Below are 19,546 nucleotides of genomic sequence, written 5' to 3' on the forward strand. Positions count from 1 at the left end.
TATGGCATTAGCACAAGTAATAAATAATAATAATTGTAGATTTCAACTCATTGACCTTTGCTATAATCCAGCTTAAAAATGTATAAATAAAATGCGAAATTTACGATCCCACAACTAATTCTTATTCGCGTCTCGCTTTATCCGCACACATAAAAAAACAACACTTGTCTGAGTTGCTAGACGCCATATCAGAAGTTGAGATTTCGCAATGGCGAGGATACTTTTTAAACTTCACCCGGCATTACAGATAGTGCTAAGCAATTTTATAAAGCTGAATATATATTTATATAAAGCTGAATTAAAAATAAAAATGAGTGTAACCAGATTTCGAAAAAAAGAATTACGAATTTATTTATTTTTGAATGTTGTATACATTTTTCTTCAGATCGGTCACAAAAATGATTCTGTTAGAAATAATGTGTTAAAGATTGGGTAATCGAACTAGTTTTTCTGGGTACGTAGGGTAGCAGTTATAGAAATGCAAAATCATTTTTAATTAAAATAATTTTTATAATTTGTTATTCATTAAAGAATTATTTTTTTTAAAAAAATTGTTATAATTTTTCAAGAAAAATCGTTATAGAAACAGTCATGATTACTATGATTAAACCAGACCTTTAATCATAGTAATCATGACTGTTTCTATAACGATTTTTCTTGAAAAATTATAACAATTTTTTTTAAAAAATAATTCTTTAATGAATAACAAATTATAAAAATTATGTTAATTAAAAATGATTTTGCATATTTAACTTGTATTGTAAACTCATTAACATGACAATGAAAAAAAAAAGCTTCATTTTCTCAGCCTGTCCATAGTTTTTTTGACCTTTCGGCCTATTTTAAATTAATTAAGTGTTAAAAGGTAAGAACAATTTCATTGTTCCTTTTCTTGATATATAAACGGCGGCACACGAAGCATCCAGCAGATAATGAATAGAATTTCATCACCTGTCTATTGTAATGGATTTGGAATAACCGATGTGAAAGATAAAACTGTGTAGAATTTTTTTTAAGACAAAAAAAAAAAAAAAAAAAAAAATTCTTGAGAACAGTTTTCGAGTAAACAATTTTTTCACAATATCTTCTTTTTCATGGTAAATCTTTTGTCCTTTACTGAAAAAACAGAAAATAAATTTTTAATATTTGGAACATTTATGCAAACGAGAACCAAGATTTCGTAGTCTTGATTTAAACTGTACGTATGAGACATTAATTTGTTGCGCAAAACTCAACCAACTTCACAAGTTTTATAATAGATTACATTTATTGAAATAATCGATTATGAAAAATGCCTGTAATATTTTTGGGAAAATAATATATCACAGACTGCATAGAAGTTAATTCCTCAATATATAACCGCAAACGGTTGATGATAAATAAAAATAAATTTAATTATTTTATTATTTTAACAAATATTGCTTTTAGTCGAAGAAGCATATCATGTCTAAATATAATGTCGATAATTTTGCTTTCAAACATTGATAATTTGAAAAAAAAAAAAAAGACATTTTTTACAAGACATTTTTGTACAATAAGAAGAAACAAATTCCACTCGTTTATTTAACATTTTGGAATTTTAAAAAAAAATTAATCCCAATATTTTACAAGATCTTTTTGTAGAATGAGACAAAAAAATAAAAAAAAATCTCGCGCCTTTCTTTAACATTTTAGGAAAATGGGAAAAAAATTAATGTGGATCACTCACTATACTTTACAAGATCTTTTTGTACAGTGAGACAAAAAAACAAAAACAAAAAAAAATCTCACGCATTTATTTAACATTTTGGAAAAATTGGAAAAAAATTAATGTGGATCGCTCACAATATTTGACAAGATCTTTTTGACAAATAATAATAATAATAAAAATGAGACAAAAAAATAATAAAAAAAAATCTCACGCGTTTATTTAACATTTTGGAAAAATTAGAAAAATATTCATGTAGATCACTAACAATATTTTATAAGTTCTTTTTGTACAATGAGACAAAAAAAAAAAAAAAAAGATCTCACGTAATTATTTAACATTTTGAAAAATTGGGAAAAAATTAATGTGAATCACTCCCAATATTTTACAAGATATTTTTTGTACAATGAGACAAAAAAAAATCTCACTCATTTATTTAACATTTTGGAAAAATTTTAAAAAAAATTAATGTGGATCACTCCCAATATTTTACAAGACCATTTTGTACAATGAAACAAAACAAACAAACAAAAAAAAATCCCACGCATTTATTTAACATTTTCGTACATTAATTGCAGATTCGACAATTTTTTACTGTTCATTCGTTTTTATAATTTTCCTCGAAAGAGCTGGAAAGAAAAATAAACTTCTCGGTTACAGAGAATCTCACACTGATTATATATAATTCCACCCTCTTTAGTAAATAGCCGTTCTTTAAATTATTTTGGAAAAATAGCATTTTAGTGCTTATAAATTGCAAGAATAAATAAAAAAAAAATTGCGTTTGCTGTTTCATTAGTATACTGATTAATTAGCAATTCATGAAGAAAAAAAAGTACATTGTATTCATAGATATAATAGTTAAATATTCCTTTTGACTAAGAAAGTATTCATTCTCTTAGAGTAGAATGATGGTAGTCCATGGGAAATACTTAGATAAAAATGTTTTTAAGATAGCTGAAGTTAAAATAGATAAAATTATCTTTTTCCTATTGTGAAAGCATGCACTTTCTTCTCCTTTCTGATTATTAAAAAAAAAAAAGTTGGGATATAGTTTATTTGATTCCATTTCTTTTTATGCTATTTTAAATTGTTTCTTCAGTAAATAAATGAAGAAGCGATCTTGAATTATAGCGTATTCTTTTCACTAATATATCTAATAAAAAAAATGATGCGCAAGATCTCTCCAATATATATTGTTAATTTGTTGTTTCATGTAAAATTGGAGTACCTCTGAACTTAATTTAAAAAAAAAAAGAATAATTCCAGTTTCTGAATTATCTTATACATGACCTTCCCCAGCGTCCTTCTCTACCTCCCCCTCTTCTGTTTCCTGCGAGACGTCCCTACGTAATTCGTGGGGCCTCAACTAAGGGACTTGGTTCCACATTTCGCAACTCCCCTTCCGCGAGCGTAATTCCAGACACTTCCGCGTCGCCAACTTTTTATCGCCAAACGCGAAAGTGATATTGATTCTGGTAACCCCACGCGTTATATTATTATTTTTTGACCTGTAGGATGGCGAGCCCGCCGACTAGCAACTCTAGAATCGGTGCCAACGGTGAAATGTTTGTTATGTTCTGTGTCCGCATGAGCGTGCAAACGCGCGTTTGTTGATTTACGGAATTGACTCACGTGTAGAAGGGTTAGAAACGTTTTTTCAGAAACTCTTGTCACCCAAGAATAACCGTTGTGCATTCCTGTTGTGTTCTGGATTACTGAAATATAAACTCGGCATAAAAAAGTCGACGCTTTGCAAGTTTTGGATTTGCCACAACTCACCGTAGAGAGGACGCTAAATTTTATTTGCAAGTAAGTCACTATGTAGTTGCTAGTTTATGTTTCTTAATTTTTTTTTTGTACCAAAGACTATTTTTTTTTTGTTATAAATTAGTTAGGAATATATTTGTGGAAAAACGAGAGATTAAAAATTTTTTTTCAATCCTATAACATTTATCTAATAGTTGGTATATATGTTACAAATAATTTTGTATTTAAAAAAATTTTATTGCAGTTTATACTGAAGTTATTTGATTGTAAGAAATATATGTGTAAATTTCATATACAATAGATAAATAGAAAAAAAAATTCGCTCCATATTTTTTCGTTCGTTCAAATTTGAACGACAATCAAAAAATGTAATGTGTCCTATATTTATAAATAAATACAACAAATCATTGAAAATGCAGAATATTGTTACATGTTAGTTCTCTCTAGATTTACGAATCTCGTAATAAATCCAGTTACTGCGATTCATAAAAAAATTCAAGTTATTTAATTTTAAAAAAATGAGAAAAAAATTATTCAAACTTTTACTACTGTATTATACAGGCAAAAATAATTGATTATATTATTCTTGAAAAAGTTATTCTTAAAAAGTTAAAATTGTTCATCTCTTCATTTCAACGACCGGAATCTTTATACAGTCGTTGAACACAATGCAATGTTTTCGTGTGGTCTTTATTTTAAGAGCTGTATCATTATTTCTGTAATTTGTTTTCCTGTAACATTCACAATATTTAATTTTATAAGATTTAATGACTTGATACTGTTAGATGCAGATGGAACATCATTATTATTTATAAAATTCAAAATAATTTGCATTTATGATATTGAATAACCTCAATTGGAAGACATAAAACTGTGTTTTAACAGCTAGAACAAATTCCACGTGTTTTCTGAAGACGTCATATATTTGCAAAGAGAAAAAAAAATTTCAATAACTTTGCAAATGATTTATTTGGGTTAAAAAAGAAAATTTAAGTATCATTAATTATCGCTGACAGTTTAAATATATTAAATTGCAACTTTATATCTCCAATCTTTTTTCAATAAATAAAATTCTATATTTATATGTATGTTCAAATTTATTATTCCTTGCTTCTATTTAGAGTTATCCCTGCATTTTTAGACACGGATCTGTATTATTCTATTAATCGTGTTTTCTTATTACTCATCTTTTATTTTTTTTATTTATTTTCCCGCTTAATTTTTTGTTTACAAATTTGTCATTGTATATATAAGGAGTGCGCATTCATATTTGCATATTACATACATGTATATTTAGAAAAAGAGAGTATGTTCTTTTAGAAAAGGCATATGTAATAAAAGAAACTGTAATTCTCAATTTGATATTATTTGCTTATGATAATGAAGTCGTCTTAACTTGAGACGAATAAATATTGAGGTCATCAGCAGCAATGAGAATGTACACCTGCCGGAAAAGGAAGAAACATGATTGTGGTATTTATTATTCCAATTATTCTGAAATAAATAAACTGATCCTCGGTATTAAAAATTTGATGAATGCTTTTATGCATACATCAAAGCGTTTTTCTAATTTTTTTAAGTATATCGAAACTTTAAAGGATTGTTAACAGGGTTTATTATTTTAATACTTTTTTAAAATATTAATTATATTATTTAGTAAAAATTAAGAGATTTATTTCAATTACAGTTTGCATTAAAATTATATTATAAATTAATTTATTATTATATTATAAATGAATCTTCTTCTTCTTATTATTTTATATATTAAAAATAAATTTAAAATTTTTTTTTAATTTAAAATTATTATTTTTTAGTTGATTTGTATTTGATATCGTTTAAATTTATTTTAATATAAAAAAATGAAAATGTACCCGATCAATTGACTTAAACTCAGGAGCTCCTACTTTTATTTAAACTCATAAAAATATAATTTAGGGTTAATAAATTCTTAACTTAAAGTTCTTCTTTAATAATGTTATATAAATTTCTGCGTGATGTTTTAAGGAAGTTAAGCAATACCAGACACTCATTAAAATTCCCTAAAGGCGTGATTCGAGCTATTAGTTGGAAATTTCATTTCTTTTTAGCAATTAAAGAAATGCTCTGGCATCCCCTGTTAAAATTCATTCAAATATATCACAATTTAATTACTTTTAGAATTACCGTTGTTAAAAGCTCGCTTGCTTTGACATTTAAAGTTGGATATATATAGCACTATTGCTGCATTCGTATTTTTGACAAGTGAATAAAATAATTCACTTCATTTTATATTTATGTTACTGATAACAATTTAAACGTTTTCTTCACCTCTTTCTTTTTTCTTGTTGTTTCAAATGTTATGACACAAAACGAGAACAAAATTTGAATAAGGACAAAAAATCTTACTCTACCTCTACAAAAAAAAAAAAAAAAAAAAAAAAAATGTTCTATTTCATTAGAACATAAAGTACAGAAAAATTATTGATTACGGTGACTGTTAGTGATTAAAAAATGCTTTCAAAAAAAGGAAAATTCGGACTTATCAACAAATCTTTTTATGTAACAGCTTGTTACAAAATTTTTCAATTAAATTTTGTTCACTTTACCTTTACTTATGAACTTAATTCACTATTATTTGTGGTTATAAATCTAGGATTGAGGGGTTGTATATTGTCAATAACAACAAGAGGGGGGAGGGATATACTGAGCCTTAAAATTGAATTTGAAACAAAAATAATAGATTTTTAATTCGTTGAGAATCAATTTTTTTTGGTTAATATAAATATTGTACCTAATGATTACTTCTGTTGATAGAGATAGCAGAGATCCAGTGCAATTCCAATTTGCTACCAAAATTCTGCAAAAGTTGGGTTGCCTGAATTTTATATTTTTCCAAGTTTCTTGAAATTTACAATTGAGATTATTTCCATTTCTTGAAACATTAAATGCTTTTTTTTTTTTTTCATATTTTGGAATATGAATGTCTTCTTGATACATGCACACGTACTGCAAATTTAACTATTTTTTTAATTTATTTAAAATAGTTTTGTAAATTATGAAATCAAATTACTTATTGAAAAAGATTTAATTGAAAATGAAGTTTTAGCATTTTTATAAATTGTTACAGACAGTTTAATTTTAAAATATTCATTTGTTCCAAAATTCTGTTATTTATATATTTTATTAAAGTATCCGTTTTTTTATATCGTATTTTATTTTATTAAAATATTTGTTTAATTATTGCAAAATATTTATTTAATAAAATTTTTTAATTATTATTTTTATTTAAATAAAAATGTTCAACTGAATACAGACATCGTAGAAACACATTTTGTTTTTCTTAATCCCTAAACAGAGAAACAATAATAAAAAAAAGTATATATTTTTTAAAAAATGGAGTAAAAATATTTGTTTTTTTTTTCTTCTCTTATGTTCATTGTTTTGAGTATTCTTTCAAAGTTGTAACATAGATCTGAGCACAAGAGGAAATAAAATCCTAAAATAAATTTTTAAATAACCAGATTACTCTGAAGGCGGGTGTCAGGTGAATAAATACAATGATATCTGCTTGCCTATTTAAATTTCAAGGACACCGTTATGAAATTTACATAACAAGTTATTCAGTAAATTCTGCCTGCTGAAAGGCTTACTTTTTATTCACTATGTTGTAAAGCTGACATTCTGAAAATGATATATTTGAAACAAGAAGTTCAAGCCAGACTTCAAAGAGAATAGGTTGAACTGGAAAGTCAAATTAGAACAAGGTGACTGTATGTTTAGTTTGAGGCACTTATACAAGCATTTTGTTTTTGAAACGTTGCAATATTAAAGAGTCAAGGATAGCACTAGAGGAACTAGATTAGAAAAAATGATGGGCGCCTCTTCCTTTTGAAAGTAGTCTGTTCTTCCACTCTTCTATTTCATTTTCACCTCTTTTTTTCAAGTTCAAGGCTGTTTTTCTTTCCTCATTCCGTTGAGCGACTGTATGAAAAAATGTTCTGGTTCATAGCTCTGTTTTTGAAAAGTTTTATGTTTTTTTTTTCATACGTATGGTATAAGCTATAAAAATATCTCTACTAAATTCCTAAAAAATTTAATCCCTACTATAAACGATACTACAAAATATTTTCCCACAGTCTGTTATGCGATGGTAGAAAATTCGAACAGTTTTTAATTTACACACAAGTTGTTATTTAATTCTTTTCATTCAAAAGGATATTTATTTCTGTAATTTCAATGTAGCTGACATTTTTTTAAAACTTTCAATACCAAATGCAAAAAAAAAAAAAAAAAAAAAAAAAATCCTTCTGTTAAAATGTTTTTTTGTTGTCCTTGTTTTTGTTCAAACATACAAATATTATTATGATTTTAGAACTAACAAACAATGACGAATAATCTTGTGTAATAATTCTGTTAAAATCATCAAATATCTAAAATAATAATTTTAGTGCAATTGACCTTTGAAATAACCTACAAAAACAAAATCATGTGGAGCTGTGAAAAAAAAAAACAGATTTAAATTTATATGATGTGTTTGATAATAGAATAATTCTAGATTCTATCAGAAAATATATTTTCCAACATCTAGTTTTTGTTTTATTTTTTTCAAAAATTGCATGGAAGTAAAGAAAAAAAAGAGAGGTGAGAAAAAAAAACTGAAAACAAAATGTAAAGTAAAAAAAAAAAAATCGTAAATATGACTCATGGTAACAATAATGCAACTATGCAATTTATGTGTTATTAAAAATAAAGTAAAACTAAATGTTCTTTTACCCCTTTGGATAAACAATAATGACTCAACCCCTCTGCTTACGTGCATCTTTTAACGTAGGGAGGAAATGAATGAATTTTACCACAGCTGTACTACGTTTATCGATCGATTGTTTGAACCGCGAAGCCGAATCATTTTGGCGTTGCGTCATTTTTCAGAATTCTTACGTAACGAGAAATATTTTACCTGGGGGTTTGAAATGACAAAAGAAAAAAAGAAAAAGTTAAAGAAAATGATATATTTTTTTAAGCCTTAGTTACTTATCGTCGGAATATTGTCAGCCATAAGTTATAAATTTCTAGCATTTATTTTGGCGGCCGAAATAAGCATTCTTTTATTTACATGCAAGATCCATATTTACTTGTTCACATTTCTTTGAACTATTTTATAAAACGAAATGGAATCGATAATTCGTGGTTTATAATAAAATATATTTAAGTTTGTGCTGTACAAATATACTGTTACACTAATATATTGTCTACAAAATAAAATTTGTGTTATAATTTATATCAGACCTTCTTTACTAATTACTTTAAATTCGGTATTATTGATGAAGAAACAGAGAAGAGAAAAATATATTAATTCCAAATATTTTATTAAGCTGTGCTACATAGTTAAATGTTTGTAATTAAATTAAATGTAATTTTTTTTGTTGCAATGAACGAATAAATATTTTTTTTATTTATTTTGCTATGATTAGATCGTGATAAATTTTTTTTCGAACAAAAATGAATGGAAAGAATAAAAGAAATTTTACTGTACACGCATATTTTAGAGGACAATTTCTGATTAGTAAAATTTGCTAAATTCTGCAAAAACAGATTTGTTATTTTATTAAGTTATAAGGTACAAATATTTTTTTAATTAAAAAAATTCATGTGTTTTTGCATCTCAAGTAAAAACATGCAAAGTATGATAGTAATTAAGGCATACGTAGAATTGTTATATGTATCTTTTAATGCTTTTGGGATATTTCGATGTTTTATAATGCCAAATGCGTATTACCTGTCTTTTACAGATCACAGGATTATCAATGCATTAAATTGAATTTGTTTCTTCATAAAAATGATTCAATTGAATTGTCACAAAAAATTTCAATAGCATAGCTCAAAATTAAAAAAAAAAAAAAAAAAAAGACTGAAAGAAAATATTTTTGTGGATGCTAAACGTCTCGTCTAATTTGTAAGTGGATGTTTGAAATCTGAAATTTCATTCAGACCTAAAAATAAATAATCTCAGTTAATTTGATATTAGAATAAATGAAAGAATGCTATTCGACACTTTTATTTAATTATACTTGTTTCAAGATTGTAACGAAGAATTTTTGTAATTGATTTTACATTAACATTCTGATGCCTTAGAATTTTGAACACTTATGATGTATTCTCTATAAAAATATAGTGTTTTGTTATTTTCAATTGTTATTTAACTGCCTAATTTAATTTAATTTTTTTTCGTAGTAATAACGGTTCCTGTTTGTGAATTTGTTAAAAAATTATTTTGAAATTCCGTTATATTTACAATGATGAATTATAAATTAAAGAATATATTTGTAAACAGTTCTTTTTTTAACAAATTTATTTATGAATCTTCTTTTTTTATTTATTTAATTAAATTTTTACCCTCAACAATAATGTAAAACATGCTACATAAATCAATTTTTTTTGTTATAGCCTACATTTTACATTATAAGATATGCGGTACTTTTAAGTAACGTTATGATGATTGAAAGTCTGTAAAATATATTATTTCCAATTGCTCTGCTATTAAGTGTCTTTTTTATATACATATCGAACTATTATATAATTATATAACATGCATACTCTTCTTTACATTCTTTTTTGGTTTGTTATTTAATCGCTAGGCTTTAAATCAGATTCATACATAGAATTATATTTGTCATGATATTTCATATCAACGAAACTTAACATAAGAGATTAACCTTGTTTCGTGCTGAAGAGTTTTTCTTTTCTCTGTCCTACATATACATTTGTAATAATGATTTTTCCGCAGTTTTCTTCAGAATTAGATACAGTTATAAAATCGGCAAACATTTCCAGAATGTATGTGTAGCCGAACGTTTATTTTTAGAAAACATACCAGAAAAATTCTGATGGAACATACTCTCTGAATTGTTTTTTGTCTTATAATTCGTCTTTACGATGAAATGCAGGTTTTTACACATTTGTATCTTGGATCTTAATTTTTAAAACAGTTGTAACTATAAAGCAAGAATTCATTCTCTATTGCACAACATTGAATAATTATTTCCATTAGTTGTAGAGGAATATTATTTGATTATTTTTATGTTATCAAGTAATTCATTATATAAATGATAAAAGAAAGACACTAAACGCTTCTTGAAACTAATACCCCTCCCCCCCCCAAAAAAAAAACAACCCACGATTGATTTGCTTAACATATAATCACATAATTTAAACTGCATTCTTCCATTTCAAATTGTTGCTGAAACCTCGTTTTAAAAATTTCGAATGAAAAAAAAATGGATTTAATGTTATGATTTTACTTAATTATACTGAATATGTTTAAATCAAAACATTCCGGTTTAGTAATTTTTACAAACTGGTTTTTAAAGATTTATTAGGCATATGATAGTTGAAATTGCCCCAGTCTGGAAATTTGCTATAACAAAACATTTGGGGTAATGATCTTGTAAATTACCGCTTTTTTAGCTCAGCTTTTATTAATAAATGAAAATATTGCCTTCGCTGCAAAGATAAAAAAAAAAAAAAAATGCTAATAAAGCAAGTACAATATAGACTGTGATGATTTTGAATATTTTAATAAGAGCAGTTCTTGCCATTTCAACTTACATACCGGTTTGCATTTTGCAACGTTTTTAATCCCTCCACCTTTAAAACTATTACGTAGATCTGACGTATAGGATTACGTCACTATTCCACCTCCTCGGAAACCACACCTCATTGTTTGATCTTTAATGCTTTTCGTTTACTTCCTTCCTGTTTTTTCGTGTGTACTTCTTAAAAATAAAAGAAATAATTATATAATTAATATTGTTCATCTCGATACATTATGGCCTGACTGATGTCTGAATTTATTATTTCTTTTATCTTGCTTGTTAGAATTTTATGCTTGCTTTCTTAATAGAAAGAAGCCGCCAATTTGCAATCACTGGATTAATTCCGAATATTGTTTTTGTGTTGTTAAACTGTTGATTCAAAATGCTTAACCACTTAAAATTCATCCTTGGTGTTCGATAAGACAGAAAAATCTGAATTTAATTTTATTCTGAAATTGAAATTATTGTGAAAATAAATACATTTTTTTATATCTACTTTCGGAAAAAAGCATAAATTAGAAATATAACTTTTAAAGTGTTAAATTTATTGCTAAATTTGGTGATTGATTTGTTGAAAAAAATTGAAATTTAACTCCAGTACCATGTTTTTAGGTCAAACGAAATTTTTATTTAAAAATGCTAAATGTCAAAATTTTCCAAATAATAAATTTTGTGATGCGTAAGAGTTTGTAATGGGTAAAAAAAAGGTTAACTGAATTATTGTAATTTCAAAATTATAATGGAAAATAATTCTGCAATTCGAAGGCAAAGCAAAACATGCAAATATCCGTTATCATATTATAAAACTTTATCATATATTTATGTTTCAGTTCTTAATCTTCTCTGGTTCTCCAAGTAAATCTGTTCAGAAATTCTCCAATTTGAACATGGATGATTAATTTAAAAAAAATGCACAGTTTAAAATTTTTTTTAGTTTCTACTTCATTTATTTAAAATTAATATTTTTTGATAAATAGTGTGAAAATGTAATAAAGATAACCTTGATCCAAATACATTCCTTTCGAAGTTATTGCTAACATTTCAGTATTCTTTTATATATATATATATATATATATATATATATATATATATATATATATATATATATATATATATATATATATATATATATATATATATATATATATATATATATATATATATATATATATATATAATAATGCCGTTAGATTTCCGATTAAAGCTAACTTAGGCATTGGCCTAAGACGCAGCCTTCAGAGGAGTCTATGTAGAGAAGAAATAACAACTAAACACTAACAAAAGTTTCTGTTCTATTTTGGATAGACGCTTCGTTAAGACGTTCTATTTAAATTTTAAAATAAATTGAATGGCATATTTACATTGCAAATTCCTGCCGCTTGCACTGCTTTACTTTGTTAGAATGGGAAAAAAACTGGCATTTTATTTAAGAAGTATTCAGCATAAATCATGCATTAAAATTCCGGATTTAATTGAACTATAATCGCTCCCGTTACTGTTACTTACACCAAAATATTGCGAGCTAATCCCCCCCTTTTTTTTTACTTATACGAAACCTCTGCAAAACTGATGTACATTTGATCTCAAATTGTTTTATGTGGTCAGAAAGCTAGCTTCGTCACTTTCCTTCTAACAGCTCTTTATATAGCCAACTCAAATAAGATCTTAAATCCTTCATTGCAAGGGACTCTCTCCTAAATTTTGATCTTTACCTACTGACAGGAACTCTCTTACCTCAAGATATTTCACGCAGAAAGTCACGACAATATGTCGATCTTCAAGCCTTATCAATTCAGTAACAAGCTTTCAAGCCTTATCAAACAGTAACATTTCCCGGAGATTAAGCTCGCTGACCTGGGCTAGGCGCTCCTTTAACAACATCATATTTAGCATGTGGTCAGCTGATCGAACTCAAACTTCATTGCAAAACCAAAATATCATATATCATTTATGGTTCTGGATGTTACATCAAAATTTCGTTTGTAATAAAAGTATTTTTTTCTTGTTTTTTGCAAACTATATTTTCCCATAGTAACGAGTTTATTTTAATTTTATGTGACATATAGTTGCTTGTATGTAAAATATGTCGTTATTACGTTTGCATACTATTTAGTTATTTCACGGTACTTAGTTTGAGAATCATTGAAGCAAGTGTCTGCCATGTATTTAAAGCGACTTGATAGTTCTTTCTTCGTTTTATGCAGTTTAGTATAGAGCAGTTTTCAATAAAACATAATATGAATGCTAAAATTAAACATATATATATCTATACTTATAATAAAGCTCAATGTGTGTGTGTGTGTGTGTGTGTTGGCGCTCTACAGGACAGACCGTTTGACATACAGCTACCAAATTTGGTACATGTATACCTTGAAGGTTGGGAATGTGCACCTGGGGTTTCTTTTTTCGAATTTTTAATTAGAATTTTAATTATTAATTAAAAACTAACTTTCCCGCCAAAAAAATCTTCCATTTTCCCCACCGCCAACTTTTCCGCCAAAAAAATCTTCCATTATCCCCAGCGCCAAACGAGAAAGGCTTCATGTTTTTGTTTTTTTTCTCCCAACAGTAATGAGGCTAGGGTTAAAATTTTTCCGCGGATTATTTCAATCGGTTCTATTTATTTTCTTAATGTTTGATGCATTTAAAATTAAACATTGTTAATGAATCAATCTTTCAGATTCATTCTGAAGTACTTTTGAATTAAAATAAAACAGAATAAAGGAAATAAAAAATTTCTAATCCGCATAGCGTTACCCCAACTGGCGTAGAAAAAATCACGTATTTGCGTTACGTAACCGGCGAAGAAAATTCACGCATGCGCATTCTGTTCTGATTGTTGCCATGACAACGTTATCAATGGATGATTTAAATTATTTTTGGGTTAGTTGCATGCTTTTGTTAGTAAATTGTATTTATGTTAGTTATATATTTTTTGTATATGCTTATAGTTTTAAGTACATCGTTTTTTAAGTAATTTTTTTAAAACCTGTTTTCAACCGTTTATTTTAAACGATTCGTTTTATTTTCTTAGTGTTTGATGCATTTAAATTTAAACATTGTTTATTAATCGATCTGCTCATAATGAATCTAAGAAAATTTTGTTGACCAACTCTTGAGATATTACATAAATTAAAAAAGATATTCTTTAGTGCCCACAAAGTTTAAACGCTGACTGACTCTATTTTCAGTAATCAGATTATAAAAAAATGCTTTGTTTCAGTAAAAAATATTATTATATTAATTGAAGATAAATTCTTTCCACTTTAATTTAAAGCATAAATTCTACGGGTGCTAACAGAAAATGAGAGAGATACATATTACGTTATGACTGAAGGCCTTTATAATATTATGAATGAATTATATGATAATCAAAATTTGAAGTTTTAAAATATTTTGATGAAGAATCTATTAAAGTAGAAATTGCATACAATATTTAATTATTAAAATTTTAACGAACATTAAGATTGGCGAACCGGCTGGTCGCCAAAGGCGGCTAGTATATATATATATATATATATATATATATATATATATATATATATATATATATATATATATATATATATATATATATATATATATATATATATATATATATATATATATATATATATATATATATATATAATACAGGGTGTTCATTAATTATTGTCGGGGTTTCCGTACCTCATAACTTTCGAATAAAAAATATTACGCAAAAACCGATTACGTATTTCGTAAATTACAACTCGAAGAATTTTATTAATGATATTAAAGTGTAAAGCTTGCACAATTTGCACTTTGTAGGCATTCAGCTGAAGGCGATTATGTATTCGTAAATTCGCTGAACAAATTTTGACTCGAATTGAGGATGATGAAAATTACCTTCGGAAATGGTTCTTCAGTGGTGAATCCACTTTTCATGTGTCAGAAAAAGTGAATAAACATAACTGTAGAATATGGGGCTCGGAGAACCCGCACGATTATCAAAAGTCGAAATTTGTTCAGCGAATTTACGAATACATAATCGCCTTCAGCTGAATGCCTACAAAGTGCAAATTGTGCAAGCTTTACACTTTAATATCATTAATAAAATTCTTCGAGTTGTAATTTACGAAATACGTAATCGGTTTTTGCGTAATATTTTTTATTCGAAAGTTATGAGGTACGGAAACCCCGATAATAATTAATGAACACCCTATATTACCCATATTAAGCTATTGTTCGACATTTCCTTAATTAAACTCTTCAAAAACAACCTATTATTAATCTATAATTATATTAACCTATTGCAGAATCACGCACTTTGACTTAGAGTGTATAAATATATATATATATATAATCTGGTCTTGATTGATATAAAATTTTATACAAATTATAAACTGAAAATATTGTGATTTTTTTTCTTGATGTATTTTTGAAATTAGCGTTTTATAACATTAAATATCAATGAAGCAGGGCAAATGTTTCAAGATTTTCATTGCATATGAGCCAAGAAAAGACCATTTTGTATATTACACTTAAAGCAGGATTTATTATTGGGTATTGGAATAGTTTTCCCTTCTGCTGTGGTGCCAGCCGTCATAATTCAGTTCACGCTTCCGGAATTTCTTATCGGAGACAGTTTGGGAAGCGGAAATTCATCTTCGCTCGAGATGACATTATAAGGTCATCTTATTCTGAGGAAGTGACTTGATGCAGCTGGACAGAGAAGGTTGGAGAAATTTCGTAATAGGCATTCTTATTTACTGGCGTTGATGTAATCAATTGTTGAATTGCATCCATCTTATCAATCAATGGAGTTGGTGCTTGTATGTGTAAAACAACAACAACAACAACAAAAAAAGAAATAATGTTTAAAATTATGATGCATTGTTAGAGTTCCATGTTAAATATAAAAAATATTACGATAGATAGGATCTTACATTAATTTTTTTTTTTTTTTTTTTTTTTGTAAAATGTTTCTATTTTAATTTAGAGGCGAGGAGAGAATGAATTAAGCTTAAAAATTTCAACTTATTTTCTTTTCCAAAAATTAATTGTTTTAAATTTTACTTTATGAATGTGAGCTCTGGGGTGAAAAAATGCGATCTAATATTAAATAAGCGAAAACATTTCAATTTGTTTCCTTTTCTAAAAATTAATTGCTTTCTAATAACTAGAATTTAAATTTTACTCTATGATTGTGAGCCCTGAGGTGAAAAAAATTCGATCTAATATTAAGTAAGCGTAAAAATTTCAATTTATTTTTTTTCTAAAAATTAATTGCTTTCTAATAACTAGAATTTAAATTTTACTTTATGAATGTGATCCCTGAAGTGAAAAAAATTCTATCTAATATTAAGTAATCGTAAAAATATCAATTTATTCTCGTTTCTAAAGATTAATTGTTTTTTTAATATTTTGAATTTAAATTTTACTTTATGAATGTGAGCTCTGAGAAATTTTCCCGCTCTTCTTAGAGTCTACATTAAATTGAACCAAAACTCTCCGGTGTGGTGTGGAAGTTCGTAGAGGGAGTGCCAGCTCAGGTGTCGCCCTCGTCATCTGACCGCGGTTCAAAATTACGATGTCTGTTCCATATTAACACTAGTGTTGCTTTAAAACGGGACGTTAATAAAGCTAAGCTAAACTAAACATGAACAAGCTTGCTCACCTAAATTTAGGTAATCCCTGTTTGAATTTATGCAAATTCGGCATGAATTTTCACAGTCTCTTTTTTTTTCTGTTTTGCTTTGTGGTGCCTGTCGCTCCTTGGTAATGGTTTTAATAATGAAACTTTTAAAAACATCTCTAAAAATCGTATCTGCTGTCTGATCAACATGAAGGAAAAATTAAGTATCCATTTAAAGAACTCATTGCCTGCTCAGTTTCAGAAGATTCAAATGCATGTGCATATGAAGTGACTTAAAACAGAGACCAGAGAAGTTTAATTAATCCATAAGACATAAAATATATGCGCAAGGATTTTTTTTAAATATCTTTTTGCTTACACATATTTAAATTCTTAGAAAAGCGCAGACGTTCTGGTTTTCACAATATTTGTAGGAACAACTCATTGTGAGGTCGGAATTTGCTATATAAGAAGCCATGGAAGGCAACTTAACTACTTTGGATATCATGGAAATAATGATTGAAGATAAAATATCTAAAATCAGAAAGATTTAGATATTTTCTTCTTTTACATGTTTTACTTTTATTCTTCTTTTGGATATTATGAATTTTTAAAAAATGAAATGAACTGCCGGGCAGAAAGATGAACTATAGAGGGAGACTATTACCTGTTACAAACTTTGAAATGACAATGACAATAAAAATAACCATAATTGAAATTATCCTGAAGGTAAAAATAAAAACGAAAGCAATTGAATAAGGATGGAAGATGAGGAACATACAAAATATTTGCCGGCACAAAGATCTAAGAAGTAATGTGCATGTTAAACGAATCTAAAACATGGTCAACATCAAAGATAGACATATAGTGAAGCAGATTGAACGGCAAAGGACATTAGCAGAAATCTGATTCAATCGCCCGCCATTGCTCATGTGATTAAATTCGGTCCAGTATGACCTAAAGGCATTTCTTTTAATACATCCTTATTTTTCTTTTGGGAACTCATTTCATTGCTTATCCTCTTGGTCATATTTATAAATCTGAAGGTCTTTACAATTGGATTTTAGACCATCTGGATCTAGACTGTACATTTTTGCGAATCAAAACCTGTTATATCCTCAATTTTTGCTCTGAATTTTGAATTACGATTTCAGAGGAAGGAATACATTGAGAAACACTTTCTTCTTGGGGCCAGCAATTTACTAAAGATTTATTGAATATTACGAATTAGTTTCAAAATTTCTGAGCGGTCCGTAAAGATTTATACTTCTTTTACTGAGATATTTACAACTCTAAGTGTTTTTTTTTTGTTTTTTTGTTTTTTTGTTTTATATACCGTTAATCATCGTAATCAAAACGTTTCAAATATTTTTTTAACTTGATTTCAGCAAACTATATAAACATCAGTAGCGGTTTTAGGTGTTGCATATTATGAGGTCTCTTTTTTTTGAAAATTTAGTTTTATATTTATTCGCATCTTTAACAAAACTTTGGCGGTAAAGCCTTTGGGATCGTCGGATTCCAGGTTCGAGACTCGATTCCATTGAAGAATTGCCATAGAAGTGGGCTTGACGAACGCCAAATCAATCAGGGTCACCTCTCCTGGTCCCACCATTTATTAAAAGGGGTTCAAAGTTTCATTATCCATTCCAAAATAAACCTACTATTGTTTTGAAACTGGACGTTAAAATAAATGATATATTTATTTATTTTTTTAAATTTGAGCGAAAATTTTGAAACACAAATTAATCAATGTTATATACTAGAAAATAAAAAATAAAAAGTTGCTAAAATGATTTTTAGATCAATATTTGCATCATTTTTTTTTAACTAATTGGCTTTGTTGAAGAAAAAGAATAGGTAATCTGAAAATGCTTATAAACCCTATTTTTTTTTCAGCCGGAATCTGAAGAGAGATAAAAAATTCTGTTATAAAAGAATTTTTCTACAATTTTAAATAGTATCATAATGATAGATTTAAAAAAGAGCGATTGGAATTAAAATGAGTGACTATATCGTAAAGTCGATTTTGTTTTTTTGCGAAACGATGAACATATTCATAATGTTTGAATAGATTTTTTTATAAAACGTCTGTTTTTAGGGGAAGTTGCGCTGATTTTTATATTTCAATTACATACGTTTTAAAATTGTTTTACACCTTTAGATAATATTTTCTCAAATATAGAATATGATAATTTTTTTTTACGAAACACTTCATAAATTAAAATCCAATGCATACTTTTTGTTCCTATTTGAATTTTGCAATGTGTTCTGCTGTTCTTGAACTAGAGAATAAGTAATCTATTCATTTAGAAATATTTTATGGTTGTTTTAGTGCTTGATAATGTAAAAAAAAGATTGAAAATTTCGTTTTATTTATCAGTTTAACGCAAATATTTAAAAGATGGATAGAAATACAGCTTACTTTTTTAATTCAGAAACTAGATCATACATTTCTTAAGCTATTTGGAAAATTTTAGGTAAATGGTTTGATAAGCCTCTAAACTTAAAGAGTTTTGCTTTATACCTCTTTTTAGCTAAAAAATGTCCTCCCCTTTTTTTCAACTTTTGTCATATAACTGGTGTATTTTGGTTTCATAGATGTTTTTTTCAATATTTTTTTATGCAGATATTCAAAAATATAACAATTTTTGAACGTTTTAAAAAAAATTCATCCCGAGCGTAGTCACATATCTTAAATTTGATGTTATTATTTTGTCTCAATTATCAAACCTAAATTCTACAATATATTTTTTTTTTACTATCATCTGCTCTACCTACTTTTAATGTTTTCGAGAATCAATCGCCACAAAGTATACTTGTTCTCTGTTTTAAATTTTATTTATGATTACTTAAATTAGATGGTTCGGTGCAATACTGTTTGAACATTATAAATATCGAATTTAACAAAGTTTGCATTTT

At 27.0% G+C, this 19,546-nt stretch overlaps 1 protein-coding gene across 2 annotated transcripts in view; it reads left to right on the forward strand.

Moving 5' to 3' along the window:
* LOC129955939 (5'-AMP-activated protein kinase subunit gamma-1-like) overlaps positions 1 to 19,546 on the forward strand; it is a 509,804-nt gene that overhangs the window by 120,404 nt on the left and 369,854 nt on the right. Inside the window, exon 1 of one of the 2 annotated variants that reach the window (XM_056068265.1) lies at positions 3,230 to 3,499. The exons of the other annotated variant lie outside the window; for it this stretch is intronic. The gene's annotated coding sequence lies outside the window, so the exon portion shown is untranslated. Of the gene's footprint in view, positions 1 to 3,229; positions 3,500 to 19,546 lie in introns of those variants that run through there. 2 annotated transcript variants of the gene reach the window in all.

Source organism: Argiope bruennichi, chromosome 2 (assembly GCF_947563725.1).
Source record: "Argiope bruennichi chromosome 2, qqArgBrue1.1, whole genome shotgun sequence".
NCBI classification, from domain to species: domain Eukaryota; kingdom Metazoa; phylum Arthropoda; class Arachnida; order Araneae; family Araneidae; genus Argiope; species Argiope bruennichi.